Source organism: Eretmochelys imbricata, chromosome 12 (assembly GCF_965152235.1).
Source record: "Eretmochelys imbricata isolate rEreImb1 chromosome 12, rEreImb1.hap1, whole genome shotgun sequence".
Classification (NCBI taxonomy): Eukaryota; Metazoa; Chordata; order Testudines; family Cheloniidae; genus Eretmochelys; species Eretmochelys imbricata.
In genome coordinates this window covers 34,346,302-34,363,626 of record NC_135583.1, presented here as the reverse complement: position 1 = coordinate 34,363,626, position 17,325 = coordinate 34,346,302, and the positions used below count along the sequence as shown (strand labels likewise).

General features: G+C 38.3%; 1 protein-coding gene across 1 annotated transcript in view; it reads right to left on the bottom strand.

Moving 5' to 3' along the window:
• Nucleotides 1–17,325, bottom strand: part of CDH13 (cadherin 13) — a 620,546-nt gene that overhangs the window by 285,830 nt on the left and 317,391 nt on the right. The window lies entirely within an intron of this gene.

Genomic DNA, 17,325 nt, shown 5'->3' with positions numbered 1-17,325 from the left:
GACACAAGTGCAATTTAATCTTTGATGTGATATTTTACAGTATTGCACAGTATTTTAATTGAAAGACATGTACTTTCTGTAATTATATTTTATAGCCTGCACCGCACTCCAACAATGTTTGAGGAGGGGGAAAGTGATGTGGGAGCTTAGAGACAGAATTCACTGTGGGGGTTTTGGGGGAATAAATCAATACTTTTATTCATCAAGGTCCCCAGCAAAGATGCTGTGGGCACTGCACAATTAACAACTGATTGCAAGAAAAAGTAACATTAATTAAAGCTTTATGCAATACAGTATGAAAGAAAAGTAACATAGTAAGTTAATTTCATAAGGAAAGCTCTGGACAGAAGCCATTCAAAGTCCTGGAAACTTTGTGGACCCTTTGTGTGATACCCTGCCACCTCGATATTCACCACTGTCATGTAATTAGGATATGTTTTGTACAAAGTATGCCTTCTGAGGTATCATTCTAAAAGTCTTGATATAAAAGACATTAATGTCTCATTGGATTGTATGTGTGATCGTCATATGTGAAGTTATGAAGTTTGGTGATGTGTGGGTTACTGAAACATATTGTGAGGTTGAAAACACCCACAAGCAGCCTTTCAGGTACAACAGTAAAAAGGCCAAATAATGTTAATGGCTCATTGAGGAAATGCACACAAGCACAAGGATTACCCCAGGAACTGTATACGATAGAAACCTCTTGGAGATAGCACTACACAATGGGAACTGTTTGACCCAGGTCACAACAAAAGAGCTTTCCAGCAAGTGGGAAGAAGATATAAAAGGGGGGAAATGACATCATGATGGTACCTCTCTCTCCCTACAACAACATACCTGGAAACAACTGAGGGGCAAGGACTGAACTGTGGGAAGTGATGGTCCCAGGCTAGAAGGATTTTTAGCCTGTGTATGAAAGACCTGGGAAGCCAAGGCAACTTGTGCCTTAAGAATCTGTCACCCTGTTTATCACTCAGAGTGAGAATTTGCTAATTCATATCCATCCTATCTAGCGTGTTAAGCTCAGTGTGTGGCTTTGTTAATTTACTAAGATAATCAGCTTTGCTATGTTTGCTATCACTTATAATCACTTAAATTCTATCTTTTGTAGTTAATAAACTTGTTTTTGTTTTGTCTAAAACTGAGTGTGGAAATTATAACTTGCAACAGAAAGCTGTTGCATCTCTCTCTCCACATTGAGGTAGGGGCAAATTTTACGAGCTTACGCTGTACAGTTCCCTGTGCAGCACAAGATAGTATAATTTTGGGCTTACACTCCAGAGGGGGATGTATGCCTTAGCAGCGGGGAGGTGCCTTAGCTGTATAGCCTAACCATGCAGGGGTTGGTCAGAAAGCCTGTTTGCATGTCACAACAGCTGGGTGTGTCCCTGCCTGTGTGTGTATGCTGATTGAAAGAGCAATCTTAGAGAGTTTAGCAACTTGTCGCAGCAGCACAGTGTGATAGGGAGCCCAGGCTGGTGGGTCAGGCAGGCTCAGTGGTACCCTAGTTCCAAGTGGCACCTCGGGGGGAACACATCACACCATGCATGTTGTAAGAATGGGTTTGAGGCAACTGGAGCTTTCTCCAAGAACTTCTCCATGCTAGGCCTCATCTTCAGTCTCCAAAGATTGCCCTTCCCCCAAAAATGGATCCACTGCTACATGGAACACCCTGGCTATAACTCTCCTGCATGAATTTTACCAATAATTCAGCATCACTTTGTTTAACTGTACTCTACTCAGGTGGAGCAGGGATTGGTCACCTGACAAGAATGCACTCCAGGATATCAGCTCTCCTGTTTATCAAAACCCTTTTAATCTGAATGTTTCAGATGCCTCCCAAAATTTTTGGATACATGGATGGATGGAAAGATATAGTCAGACAAATTAAATAATACAGTAAGAACATTTAAAGGATTACTTCCTCAACATCAATAGATGTTTGAAGTAAGAGAGCACAAGTGCCTTTGCTTTAATGAAAGCTAATGGAATGCTTGTTCAACAGACTTTTGTAACCTAACATCATGGAATCCAGACTATAAAACTATACAAATATATTGATCTCGGGCAACTGTTCTGAAGCCCAAGGTTTTTGTTTGACACGATAAGATGATAGATTACTGCTTGAAGCTGCAAATCAATGGATCTTTGAGTAAAGTTGAAAAAAATGTAATCAAGAAAGTTCGACAAACTGAATTCACTTTTTACCCCTCTCAACAAAAATCAACCACCCGTCTGAGGTCAAGTATAATCTGGCCTTCTAAAACCTAAAGCAGTGAAGCCAAGAAATACTGTTTGACTGTGTACTTGATAGCATTATCCCCTAGCGTGCTCTCAAAGATTATCCATAATGTATGTTCAATGAAGGAGTAATCATATGACCCTATGGACAAAGTCTGTACTGTATATCAAATCATGTAATTAGAATAATTCTGTTTTAAAAAGAGGGTGTCAGGTTAACAATCATATTAAAAAAAAAATCCCTACCAGTGCTATAAGAATACCTTTAATAATTAAAATGGAAAGATATTAAAATGTTTGTTTTTTTCACTCTGTATGCTAAGTTCATGTTCTGCTTTTCCCTTAGATGTTTGGGAGAGAGAATAGACTCTGGGTCAGTTTCACGTTTGATTGTAGTCACTTTAAAGTTCCTCTTTTTCTATCATGATCCCATGCACTAGTACAATGCTGAAATGTTTGCGCTGCAAATACTGCAGGAGAATATTTACTTATTTAAAAAACAATTTCCACTGAATTACATTTAAAAAAAATCATTACATGTTTCTATTGATCTTAGGTTAGATCAGGCTGTATTTACAAAAATCTAAAGTTGGGGCCACATCCCCTGTAAGTGTCCTGTTAAGAAGCACATTCCTAGTCATGGTAGGAATGTCACGGGGATATTCAGGGCTAATGTAACGTAAATCACCATAACACTTGGCTGTTATAGCTGGTAGCACAAAGACGGTGCTTTCCATTTTCAAAGTGTTTTACAAACATAGTGAGTAAAAATGTCCTGTTTACATTTTTTTTATGCAAAATGAAATTCTGGGATTTTTTTCCCCACAAAGTGTCTGCTTTCTGCAGAAAAAATTGACTTTATGACAAACTGAGAGGCAAAATCTTTCTAGTTGAAAACATCCTAATCATCATTTTTCAGCACTGGAAAATTTTAATGAAAACTCTTTTTCATTTTTGTTGAAATTATCTATGAGGGAAGAAAAAAATAATATTTACCAGCCAACTCCAATAACAAGCCAGATCCTCAGCTGGTGTCATATTGGCTCCACTGTAGGCAATGGAGGTTTTCCAATTTACACCAAATGAGCATCTGGCCCAAAGAATCTGACTTGGGGTGTCCCATGCACTGACCCTGCTATGGCAATGTCTGTGAGAACTGAAGTGCTTAGCACCACACAGGTCATAAGCAGTTAAACCCAAAACACCCATGTGAAGTAGGTAAACAAGTGTTATCATTCCTATTTGCATACATGGGACACTCATGCTCAGGAGCTAAATGCCTTTGCCATAAAGAAAATCCTTGTCTAAGTCAGAACTTGAGACTTCCTGTCTACTATTCTTGTGTTCAATCCCACTTCTCTATAAGTGACACAGCCTATTCATCTGTGATTAAATCTGAAAATCCCTTAAGAAGCAGAGACACTTGATGTAAGGCTCTAATGCCATGAATTAGTAGGGTAAGTTATTTTATTGCAGGTGTTCTGAAATCCCCAGAATGATATGCTACAACTTGATTTAAGTAACTATTTGTCTATGGAGAACTGGATAGTCCATATATAATGGATTTGTCTCTTGTTTGGTAAACAGTCATTGAAGTTAATCAATATAGAAACATTTGAAATTAGCATATGTTATCATAATTGTATGAGAAAAAAGGGTTGTTAGTTATGATTGTGCAATTGAATACTACTCCACCAATAAACAGTTTCAAAATCTAATGAGCTTTGAACAATACTACAATAATTCTTGGCCAAATTATCAACTGATGTAAATAGGCATAGCTCCACTGAAGTAGAGATTTACATCAGCTGAGAATCTGAGCCTTTATACATTCCCTGACTAGCTCTTATACATGAATGAGATTCGTAATGCTTTGTCTCATTATACTGACTTTGATATATACATCAAGGCTAGTAAATGTTAGACCTAAATAGGCTAATATTGTCAGTTCTAAACTCCCTTTAAAAGAGAGCTGCCAATCCATTAGGGAAATCCATGAGAATCAGAAATCATTAGCGCTATAAAGATAATGCTATGAAAACAGTACATTTGTTATTATGATTTCATGTACAATAAGCAACCTGTTAAGGAACAGAGTCAAAGACTGCTTCTGACCTAACTTACACTAATATAAATCAGGACTAACTCCTCGAAAGTCAATAGAGAGTATAGGTGTAAATGAAATCAGAATCAAGCTAAATATCCCTGGTAGAGCTGGTTGGAGAAACTGTGACAGAACCCTAAAGTATGGGACTGTATAGTTCTATTGAAAGTGAAATGCGTTGCAAAATCGGGTTGCTTCTTGCCAGAATTTTGTTTGCAAAGAAAATTGAAAAAAAAAAAGTTCCAATGTCAAAACACGCTGTTCCATAGGTTTTGGAATGAAACATTTCATTTTTTGTTTTGACATAATTTTTCATTGAGAAATTTTTAAATGTATTATATGATCATACATCCCATTCAAAATGAAGCCAAATTTTGAAATCATGCATTCCTTTGTGACACAGAACTACTGTCCTCTGTATAGCCCCAGTACTTAGTAATAAACGATTTGCTCAGAAAACTATACATAAGGCTTTAAATGTTTTATTTGAGGCATCTGTCGATCTTTAATAATATATAAAGTTGATGTCCAACAAAATAGTCTTTGCTCCTAACACAGAGGTAGCTGGAACAGATATATTATTTATAATATCACTACACTAACACTTTGCCCTTATTTACCACTTTCCATTAAATATGTTATAGGACACCTACATTAAGTAGAACCATGGACAAATTGCTAAACAGGAGTACAAAAGAATGTAAGGACAAAATCAGAAAGTTTAAAGCACAAAATGAGTTACACCTAAGAAGGGATATAAAAGGCACTAAGAAGAGGTTCTTTAAATACATGATGAGCAAGAGAGACAAAGGAAAGTATAGGTCCTCTACTTAATGGAAAAGGAGAGCTAATAACTGATGACATCAAGAAGGCTGAGATGTTTAATGACTATTTTGCTTCACTCTTCACTAAAAAGGTTAATGGTGATCAATGAAAGTTTATTCAAAACTGGCACATTTCCATGAACAATTTTAGTTTTGTTAAAATGGCATTTTCTGACTAAAACACATATAATCAAAAAACTCCGAAGCAGCTCTAATCACACCCTTATTTTACAGATGGGGAAACTGAGTCACAGAAATTAAAGTGAGATCTCATGGTGACACAGGTGAGCAAAACCTAGATCTTCTGACTCTTAAGTTAAACCAAAAGGCTTTTCCTTCCTCTTTAAGAAATTTTAAACATTGTGTAACTTGGAACTAATGAACAATTTGTAAGACTTCCTTTGGATATCAATCACAAAAGTGATCAGTGATAGAATATTTCATTGCTGTAAAGCTAATACATTGTATTAGATAACTATCAGTGTTTTATGTTGCCATAAAGCAGAATCATTGCATTCGGTAATGTCCCTCTCTAGTCTTTCAAATGCTTCTTTAAAGCATACTTCTTACCAGCAGCTATCCACCAGAAATAGATGGCAAAAAATCAAAAATTGCATCACTTTGAGATTCTACCTTCACCCTTTCTGGCACGTCTTCTGAACTTGACTGTCTGTGCTTGATTCAGAACCTGGTGCTGCATTCTTTGCATATCCAGTACATACACGGACTACAGTGTAAAGGGTAGCCATGCAAGGAATATAAACTTAAGCCCTTAGTTTGTTTTGCAATATTCTTGAGGTAAGGAATACGTCTTCGTCAGTGTTATGCAGTGTAAAGCACAACTGGTGGTGCTCACTTAGTAACAAAGGGCTTGATTTTCAAAAACACATACAAACAAGAGCATGCATATGTTATTTTCCATCTCTCTTTGATGGATAATTGTTGAAAGCCAGCAGACAGAAGTGAGTTTGCACCTAGTTTACAAACATAGTCGCCACAATTGTGTGCACAGATTGAAAATTTTCATGCACAAATGGACATTTAATACACCTAAAATTGCACATGCAAATGAGTACATTGCATGGACAAATTAAGCAATCCTTTTTGCACATGCATTTTCCCCCCCAATCTGGCCCAACAGTTTTACAATACTGTAAATATTAAGAGATGAATACTACTACAAATGAACTAACCTAAACAAACTTGAAAAACCTACTTTTCCTTTTTTTGTTCATTTGTTTACTTTTTGCATTTTACTCATTTCACCTTGTCAGTTACTTTCTTTTGCAGTCAGTTTCATCTCCAGTTCTATGCCTCAATTCTGGACTGTTACCCGGATTCATGGTTCTGTGGGGGTCTCATGTGCACCAAACCCCTGTTCCATGAACATTTCAAACAATGTCTCGGGGAAAAGAAAGGAGGGTGGGGGAAAGGCGAACCCCATTTTTTTTTAAAATAGACATTCATAATTTTGGATACAACGAGAAACTGCTGAGCTTGAATTAATATGCAAACTAGACACCATTAACTTGGGTTTGAATAGAGGCTGGGAGTGGCCGGGTCATTCCACATATTGAATCTATTTCCCCATGTTCAGTATCCTCCTCACACCTTCTTGTCAACTGTCTAAATGGGCCATCTTGATTATCACTACAAAAGTTTTTTCTCCTGCTGATAATAGCTCATCGTAATTAATTAGCCTCTTACAGTTTGTATGGCAGCTTCCACCTTCTCTGTATGTGTATATAGATATATATCTTCTTACTCTACTTTCCATTCTATGCAGCCGATGAAGTGGGCTGTAGCCCACGAAAGCTTATGCTCTAATAAATTTGTTAGTCTCTAAGGTGCCACAAGTCCTCCTGTTCTTTTCTCTTTAAGACAACGTTAGAAAACTCAGAGTAACCAGCATAGGAATAAATAATCCTGTCATTCTCAAACAATCCACTTTGTATTCAGGTGGACATGTTCTCTGATCATAAAGGTAGTGTGGATCTCTCTGTTGATGGATACTAGCACCCCATGCTAGGGCAGACTAATCCCACCTGCACTGGCAATTTATAGGCCTTTCTCAACTGAGCATTTGGAGTACTGACTGCACCATAGTATTACTGTCACAGGAAATGATGTTCTATTGTTATAATGCCTGGCAACACAATAGTAGGATTTACATCCATTTAAGGGGGAGGACAGCACAGGGGCTAGACCCACACCTAATGTATCAAAGCTCATCAATCTCTGAATCAGATCATAAATTTATGGCACATGATTGCAAGCTGTTCGGATTTATCACCTTCTGTATGCACACTAAAGGACTCAAATGAAATACAGTTGTGTGGAAGCTGACAGTCGACTGACTTACAGTACAGCTCACAGAGCAGCCTGCAGGGCTGGCATCCTGCAAACAGGAGATGGAAAGGCAAAATATAAAACCTGTAACTTACATCTATATAAACAGGAAAAGACTGAGATCTGGTACAGCCAGTAGCATAACAAAAAGGAACGAGATGCCATCCTATTCTGGAATATGTCATGCATGTAAATATGTTTCTTCAGGTTCATTTTCTTTGACACTATCTAAACTATGCTGAAGCACCTTTCAATTAACTGATTATATGGATGAACGATATCCCTTGTGTTCCAGTCATTTGAATCTTTTAAGCCCACCCTGCCCCTCAGAGGGCATACAGACAGATGCATAAACAGATACATAAAATCCCTGCTAGCTGAGCTAATGCATAAATTAAATTCCCTGTGCAAAGAATTAGATACAGAATTATACAAACAAACTTGAGTCCCTGATCTTCAATACCCAGAAGGGAGTCCACCACTTCCTTAAAAATTCATTTGTTCTTTAATTAAGAAATATGCTTATTTCTAATTAATAAACCAATGGTATAATGTAAATATATGCCAAGCAACCAAACATCGCTGCTTTGATAGTTCTATGCCTGGAAGTATATTAAAGTGAAATTATTTTTCTACATGAAATGCAACAGCATAAAAATGACATGTGTTCTGTATCCTGGGCAATTAACAATGTTCAAGTCAGGTGCCTATTACTGTTGGTATATTATTGTGTGGGGTAGAGCTGCAGGAGAGGATAGGTCATTTTAATCTTAGGTGCAATGAACAAACAAATAATTTATTCACAAAAAAAGTTAAACAACAAAGGGCTTTTTGCAATTTCTTCAGTTCTTACACACAGCCTTAAATACTGACCTCTGCTCCTGAGGCAGTCTGGAGTTTTTCCTCAATTTAACCTATTTCTGTGGAGAGCCAAGCATAATTGAACCCTGGAGTGAACCACCGACTACTGTTTCCAGTTTTTTACATAGCAGTTCTTTTAGCTGCAAATTGCTACACTTAAGATTATTTAAATGTGCTCAAGATGGACTGAGCTGAACACAGTGGCTTGGCTGGGCACTTGTTAGGGACAGGAGGCTCTAACAGGTCTTGCCCAACTCTAACGTCCATGATTTCAAGACAGATTAAAAAACAGGAATGATCTCTGTATCTAAACAGATATCACGTCCACCTACTTGCTGTTTCACCACCCTGTATTATTTATATGCACACATACTTATTTTGACTTCGTTGGAGGTTTGGGATAAAGGGTGATGTTATTATATGACTGCTTACAGGGACCCGGGTCATAGACCAGGGCCACAGACTATTGTTCTAGGCACTATACAAATGCATCAAAAGACAGTCCCTGCCTTGAGGAGTTTATCATCAAAGTAACAAATAGATATATGTTACTAGGCACTCCTGCAATACAAGTTAATTATTTATTATTATTATTATTATTAATAGTAGTAATAAAATAATTAGTGTTTGAAGATTAACTACTTCATGGCCTGTAGAAAGATACCACAAAAGAGATACAGCGAGCCTAATTATGAGTGCACAAGAGCCATCCTTAAGGCTTAATTATGTTCAAAACAAAACTGACTGACAGAACTGCTCCCTGAATGCAGACTGTGTTCCAAAAAGGACAGAAAATGGAGCACGTGCTGAGCGCCCGCAGGAGCCTGGCTGGGAGAGAATATATGAACAGACACAATGAGGTCGCCAAGTGTCTGCATTGGAGCCTCTCTGGGAAGTATGGATTTAAATGCACCATGTGGGATTATGACCAGAAGATTGAAAGCACTCTAGAGAATGAAGAGGCAAAGATTTTATGGGATCTGGCAATTGTTACAGACCAAATGGTGCAGGCTACCAGGCCGGATGTAGTTTTTGTAGGAAAGAAGACAAATAAGACAATGTTAATTGATACTGCCATACCAGCAGATGGAAATATATATAAAAAAAAGAAACAAGAGAAAAAGATGGCAAAGTCTGAAGAACTCTGCCACAAAGTGGAACAAATCAAGGAAAACTAGATCAGAGATGAACCCAGTGGTTGCTGGAGCACTTGGAGTGATCCTTAAGGGTCTGAATAAGCAACTCATGAACACACTAGGAGTTCAAGGTATCATGAGCAGTGACCTCTAGAAGACTCTTGCGCACTGTGAGAATTTTCAGGCAAGTCAAAGGAGAACAAGTGCAGATGAGCATCTAAAATGCAGGAATTCTGCAGAGGGTTTAACAAAACTCCTGACTACCCAAACCTACAGAGTCAGTTCCTGATCGGGATTTATTGGTGCCTCAGAGGGATTTTAGACAGCAACATTCCCCTTTTTATACTTAGAGATCTTGTGTGTTGTAAAGGCTGTTTGTTTAAAAAAGGCAGGATGTAATAATAAATAAACAAATAATAATAAATATATACAATCTCCAATATTTCCTGAGAGATAGAGTCCTCCAACTATTGAAATAGTCCTCTGTGATTATTCTATTGGCTTCTGGTTGGCACCTGTATTTGAAAAACAGAATATCAACATTACAGATGTTTGGGGCCTGGCCAGCTCTTATATTTGTCTGAGCAGATACTGACTGGCATTTGTTAAGATACCTTAGAAATCTAAAACTGGTAAAGCCATATAAGAGAGATTCTACTGTAGGTTGCACTTTTTCAGAAATATTTTTAGTCCTAAGTGAAAACAAGCTGTCTGGTCCTGATAGCCTATGCACTTTCCAAAATTTGTGCCCTCTTAAGAAGCTCTGGGACAGCCAGATATATTACACAAAACAGTGTTCTTTACAATCCTCATCTGGCAAAAAGAACAAATAAAACACAATTGTTGGGGCTTGATGATTCTTTCACTTACACCAGTGTAAACCCAGGAGCAGCTCCACTGAAGTCATTAGAGTTAAATTAACGTGAAACAGGAAAAGTGAAAAGAGAATCACACTTTTCGCTTCTGGGTGTTGGCAGAACATGACCTTTTAAATTGGGACCAACCTATGTAGATGGACAGAATCGATTATTCTATTTACAACATGGTTAGAATCTTACAACTGCAATTTATTACCAAGAGCAATATTTTATTTTTCACTATCTCAATATATTTAGCAACAATCCTTCCCCGTACAATATATTCCTACAGTGGAATACCAAGGCGCTAACTTCTACATTAGTTATGAAAATTAAATCTACCTTTTTTGGAATCTTCCTTTGGAATTCCATTGGAAATACTCCTGTCATTTTCGTGAACCCCTAGAAGTATTCATTGTGATTCACTGTATCACAAGTCACATCAAAAGAATTCATAACGATTTGATTTGCATTATAAAATCTTAAACACAGAAAATTGCTTTTGATGTTGTCTTCAACTTGTTCTTTCATTGTTTTAATATAAGACCATCATTCGTATCAGCAGTACTTGAACTGTGTAATTTCCTTAAAGTGACAGTTTAAGACCGACCAACAATGTTTCTTTATTGCTTCATTTATATTTTCTTCAGTTCTTGATTCACGTGTTTCAGATGTTGTTCTCTCATTAGGGACATGAACGATCTATTGTGAAGGCGTTGACTTACTGCTGGCGCCTCCCTGTGGCAAAGTGTGGCATAGCAGCTCTCTCCTTGCTGGGTGGCTCCTGACGATGGCTGCTCCGCCTCTGTGGTGACCTGCCTCTTTCTGTGATTTGACCCTCCACCCAGGTTACTTCAAAGTTTGTCTCATTCTGGGGTAGTTCATGAACAGAAAGCAAAGGGAATTAACACAAATAAGCAGAGTTAAAAAGAAACAGAGGGGAACGATTCCCTGTCAGGGTGTGTCAGAATCTGGCCCTCACTTCCCTCAGGGAGGGGCCTTCAGGCAGTGGTTGTCTGGGAAGCTCCTGCCTCCAGTCAGCCCTTTCCTCAGGAGCTGAAGGTCTGTTCTCTCCCCTGATCTGCCAACAAGTGTGCTGTTCTGCTTCCTTATAAGCTCCTCCGGCAGCCTGTTCATGCCTTGCAGGTGTCGCAGTGCGGCGTTGCCTGCGCCCAGAGCAGCTCATTAACCTTTTGTTGTCCAGTGTGGGGTTTAGTATACCCCATCACACGCTATTGAAAATGATTTTAAAATTACTGACACCAATGTACTTTGTTGTAGGCAATATTCTGTTCAGTGAAATGTTTCCACAGAGTAAGTTTGCCTCTCACCAAAAATGACTGAATATTTTCCATAACTGTGTATCACGAAAAAAATGGCAGATTTCCCAATCTCACTTGGAATGAAATTATCCCCCAAGCAGAGAACCAGCATAAGGAGTATGTGCCACTTAATTCCCGCTTGATCCCTATTTTGTGGATTTAAGAGTTGCACAGTTCTGTGCTTGGTGTGAATTTCTCCCTCTTGCACTGAGTTTTTGTGGTTTGGGGTCTGAAATCGAGAACTCTTCCATTATTTCAGTCTTCCAGGAGGAATTTACTTATTTTCAAAATACAGTGGAAATGCCATAAAACTCCACAATCCATGTGTGCAGAATGTTAGTAACTTCTGTGATTGAAGAATGCATGAAAGAAAGAAAAATGTGGTCTTGACACTGGTGGAAGGAGAATCAGAGGCCCTTAGAAAATACCTAATTCCACTCTTTCCTGGTTTCACCTAGTCATAAAGAAACAATCCTTGAATTTTCTCCTCTGCTGGAAGCTCTTTAAAAAAATTGTGTCTTTTCTAACAACTGGCTGCAGGAAAGCTCTTAAGAGAACCCCTGTAGTTTTTCCCCATGTTGTTGGAATCACAAGTCAAAGGCAAGAAGCAAGCCTGCGGAGCTCACCAAATTCAATGCAATTTTAGTCATTTTAAAGCTTAAGTCGTCCTGTTTTTTCCGCACATCAGCAATGATCACAAAGTAAAAAGAAATACACTGGGGGGGAAATATTTTTATAATCCTTGAGACATACATCAAACAAAGATGATTGCAACATGTGTACAGGGAGAAAAATCATCTAACTTATTCTGCCAACTTCTCCAGATATATCTTCATGCAGTTTACCTTTGCAAATGTCTTTTGATTTTCATCTTCCATATGCAATCTCATTAATATTCATTTCTGCAGCAACTTTGTTGTTATTAGGCTAGCTGAAAAAAAGGCAGCCTTGCATGCTGTATTTGATAAGAGGAAACTGTCTCTATAACCCAATTTTCATTTGTCTGAATGATAGCAACATACAATTATATAGCATGTGGCTATCAATAATACATGCTCAGTGATCTAGACCCTTCCTCATGCCTTATCCATTTTTACAAATTATTATTTTATGATATTGAACATTCCTCTGGGCTATTGTGCTTAATGTCATCCTGTGTGCCACTTTAAATGTCCCTTTATTTCTAATAATTATTTACAGACATCTTCTATCTGTTCTGCTTTAGGGCTCCTCAGTTGGAATGCAATGTATTCAGGCTACTGTGCTTAATGGAAAACAAGTTGCTGTTTTTAATGCAATTCACAAGCAATTTCCCCTCCCTGTGTAGTTAGGCTTTTAACCCATTGGGCTTCTAACATATTGTTACAAGTTGGATAATCAAGTCAAATGTGTTCAGAATCATTTCTGCCAAATGGCTCCAGCGAATGAAATGAGATGTCAGCTTAGTTCATTTAACCAGCCCAAAGTAAAAAAAAAAATAAACTTTTCATCAGCAGGAAATTGTCAGAAATTTCCAGATGACCACTCTCCTGCAATCCATAAGGCTATTGACCTAGGTTTTGCCGTAGCAAGTGGGTTCTCAATCTGGTGGCTTGTGACCAGGTCTAGGGTGGTAATGGATGTGCTCCTTTCTTAATGGGTGCATGGGACAGGGTCTCATGGGAAGAGGATCTCAAAACTTTTCCCTGCTGGAACACAAGGTTGCAATATGGAAAAAGGTTACTTTAGTATAAAGTATAACACTTTATAGCAGTATAAAGTATGCTGAGCTTGATCTAAAGCCTATTGAAGTCAGTGGAAAGACTCCTATTGACATCAGTGGATCAGGCCCATATATTAAATGCTAATGTTACATACGCTCAGTCTTTTACGGGAACTAGGGGCAGTAGAAATCAACACTCAAACAAAACAACTGAAAGAGATCATTTTTCAAGTACAGATGATCCTGAACAGGCAACCACTAAACTTCCAGTATGTCCAGGATTGGACACTTCTAACGGAAGCCAAGTTTTCTATGACTTTTAAAATTGCTTTTGTAAGATTTTGACAGTTGGCTAGTCCCAAGAAAATCACCACTCGGCACAACACCACAGGTATCTTATGTTACAAATTAATTCCATGCAAGAAAAACTGATAGGGAAATATATGTGTATAGCACCTTTCATCCAAAAGATCCTAATGCACATTACAAACTAAACGATAAATGGTCCTGTTTTGAGCAGGGGGTTGGACTAGATGACCCCCTGAGGTCTCTTCCACCCTAATACTCTATGATTCTATGATAAGCTCTGGCTCAGGTTTTGAGAAGTGGCTTCCATTTAATGTACGCACAATTTTGCATTCACAAATAACTAGACCCAATTTTTTGCTCCTTTAGTAAGATGAAGACACTAACATTATAGAGGCTTAAACAGCTGTTTGTGTCCATAATGCATTGTGGTTTCAAAATAGAAAGCGCAATTATTAGTAAGGACAAAATTGCACTCCTTCCGCTCCACCAATCCTCAAAACATGGAGGGCAGATTGAGGTCCATTTGAAAATGTGGCCTTAATTACACAGGAATCACTTCATACACCACTAAAATACAGCCACTTCTGGGATTAAGCATGGCAACTCTTTAACAGTGTATAATCATACTAAACAAATAAAAATACATATAAACTTCTAGTTTAAATATATCATACTTGGAAACCTTGCCTTGCCTTCAATTCAGGCACAGCATAACAAGGTGTGTTTGTCCTTATTATCACATAAAAACAACGATATTATACTACACTTCACAATAGATGCCAGCTTTCGCATTGTAAAGCAATGTGCTCAGTCCTTCTTCACCAAGTCTTGTCCACAAACCTCTTCTCTACAGCCTTTCAGTTGAGTATTTAGTACACCATTTTGTTTACAGAATTCCACTTGTGATATGCAACAATAGTTTAACACATTGCAATTCCTTTTTCCTCTTGAATTGACCCATAAATTTGAAAATACAAATACAACTCTTAAGTTCTTTAAAACCAATTATACTAATCCTATTTCCACAACTGCTTTGATCTTTCAGAAACTTGCTATGCAAACTTTTGCAAATCTACTCAGCTATGTATGAGATTCATGCTTCACATGACTTTTAAAACTTTTAAGCAATGTAATAATTTTGCCTGACAAGTTGCATTTATATCTAACTCTTTCCTTTTCAGTATAGACTGTCAGCCTGGCACTTTTTCATCAGTTCCCTTGACTCCAGTCTCAGATTTCAGGAATGTGTCTAGCTGCAAGATATATTACTCAGTGCATTATTTTTGCCTGTGCCTTGTTATGTGCTGGCATTCTGAGATCTCTGACCTTGTGACTCCATCAACAGGTCGTCACCAGTCACGCCGCTCCAAATTTCTGGACCTAATAGTTCCATAGTTTGCCCTGAAGTAGTATACAATAATATCCTTATGGCTCTTAAAGTGAGCTAATGGACCATATTCAATTTTGATCTTCAACCTCCATTACCTTCCTGGGGCAAAAGGTGTTGTTCATCTTCTGTACACCAAGATGGTTGCATGCAAACTTCCTTCTTCATTTTCTTCTGGTTTTATGTAAGGAGGACAAGTTCTATGGTTCTACCAGCTTCAGGATTCTAGCTTTGATTAAGCCCACCTGGATAAGCTCTAGTCTTCATGATCAAAGCTTCATCCTTTAATGCATAAGGCATCATCCTTAAGCCCTCCTCTGTCAGAGCAACAAAGGAAAAATGGCAGCCCCTCCTCGCACTGCCTCTTACCTAATCCATGGAATGTGTGACAGTTGGATGTGCTGATCTGTTGATATCATTGACATAAAAACATAGGAGGTTTTTTTCGGTTAGACAGCAAGTTTAATTAAGTTGGGGTACACAGTGCGTTTTGGTACCTGTTGGAGGTAGCAGTAAAAAAGAAAGCCTATGGAATACTGAAGCACACTCTTGTCATTCTGAAGGTGTCAAGAAATGCACAGATCTTTTCCTTTAACTTCTTATTTCCATACTTTTCAGGTTTCAGATGGATTGGCCTGTCATGTCATGATGCAACCTTACCTGCTCCTAAGCATTGTTTTTGTTTGCTAGTCTAATAATGCTTGCATCCTTTCTTTTGAATATCTTTAGCACCAAAATGGGGGGGAGGGCTTGATCATTGAAATTTGCCAAGGAAATAAACCTCACTGAGGAGAAATGCCATGGAACACTTGGATGAAAACTGGTTTGGTTTTGACCAAATTAGCACTTGTGAAAAAGGCACGTAATGAATGCAAGTTTGTTTGTTTTTTAAAGCAACATTAGTGGGGTTGGTGGTTGTTTGTCTCACCTGTACCCTAATGCTAAGATGGAACTGCTCATGGGCACATGGCAAATTTTGCTTCATATTGAAAAGTTTCTGAAGGTTTGTGTATTGAAACAGGCAGGGTTCCAATGGATTGCTAAAGCAACACGCTGAACTGAGGGGGTCTGCAGGAACTCACCCTAATTTGTTACAGTCTCTTAAAATAGGCATTTACTGAGTTGGGGCACCATTGGAATGCTGACTCATCTAATGTGATCTCTGTTGGATACCTGCCTCACTCAGCACTCAGGCTGACTACCTCATACTGTTTGGTTATATTTTAGTTTATTCTGATAGTTTTCAATGACATCTAATGCTTCACAGCCTTCCACTTATACACATCTAGACTGAGTTGTGATTTCTTAGCGGGATGTGAGGTTTTGGCAAATATAAGTTACATCCATAGTGAATATAAGAACATAAGAACAGCCATACTAGGTCAGATCAAAGGTCCATCTAGCCCAGTATCCTGTCTTCTGCCAGTGGCCAGTGCCATGTGCCCCAGAGGGAATTAACAGAACATGTAATCATCAAGTGATCCTTCCTCTGTCACCCATTCCCAGCTTTTGGCAAACGGAGGCTAGGGACACCATCCCTGCCCATCCTGGCTAATAGCCATTGATGGACCTATACTCCATGAACTTATCTAGTTATTTTTTGAACCCTGTGATAGTCTTGGCCTTCACAACATCCTCTGGCAAGGAGTTCCACAGGTTGACTGTGTGTAGTGTGAAAAAATACTTCATTTTGTTTGTTTTAAACTGGCTGCCTATTAATTTCATTTAGTGACCCCCTAGTGCTTGTGTTATGAGAAAGAGAAAATAATACTTCCCTATTTACTTTCTCCACACCAGTCACGATTTTATATGCCTCAATCATACCTCCCCCACCCCCGTTAGTTGTCTCTGGAGTCATCTCGAAGCTGAAAAGTCCCAGTCTTATTAATCTCTCCAAATATAGAAGGCATTCCATACCCCTAATAATTTTTGTTGCCCTTTTCCAAACCTTTTCCAATTCCAAAATATCTTTTTTGAGATGGGGTGACCACATCCGCATGCAGTATTCAAGAGGTGGGTGTACCAGGGATTTATATGGAAGCAATATGATATTTTCTGTCTTATGATCTATCCCTTTCTTAATGATTCCCAACATTCTGTTTTCTTTTTTTGACAGCCGCTGCTCATTGAGTGGATGTTTTCAGAGAACTATCTACAGTGACTCCAAGACCTCTTTCTTGAGTGCAACAGCTAATTTAGACCCCATCGTTTCATATGTATAGTTGGGATT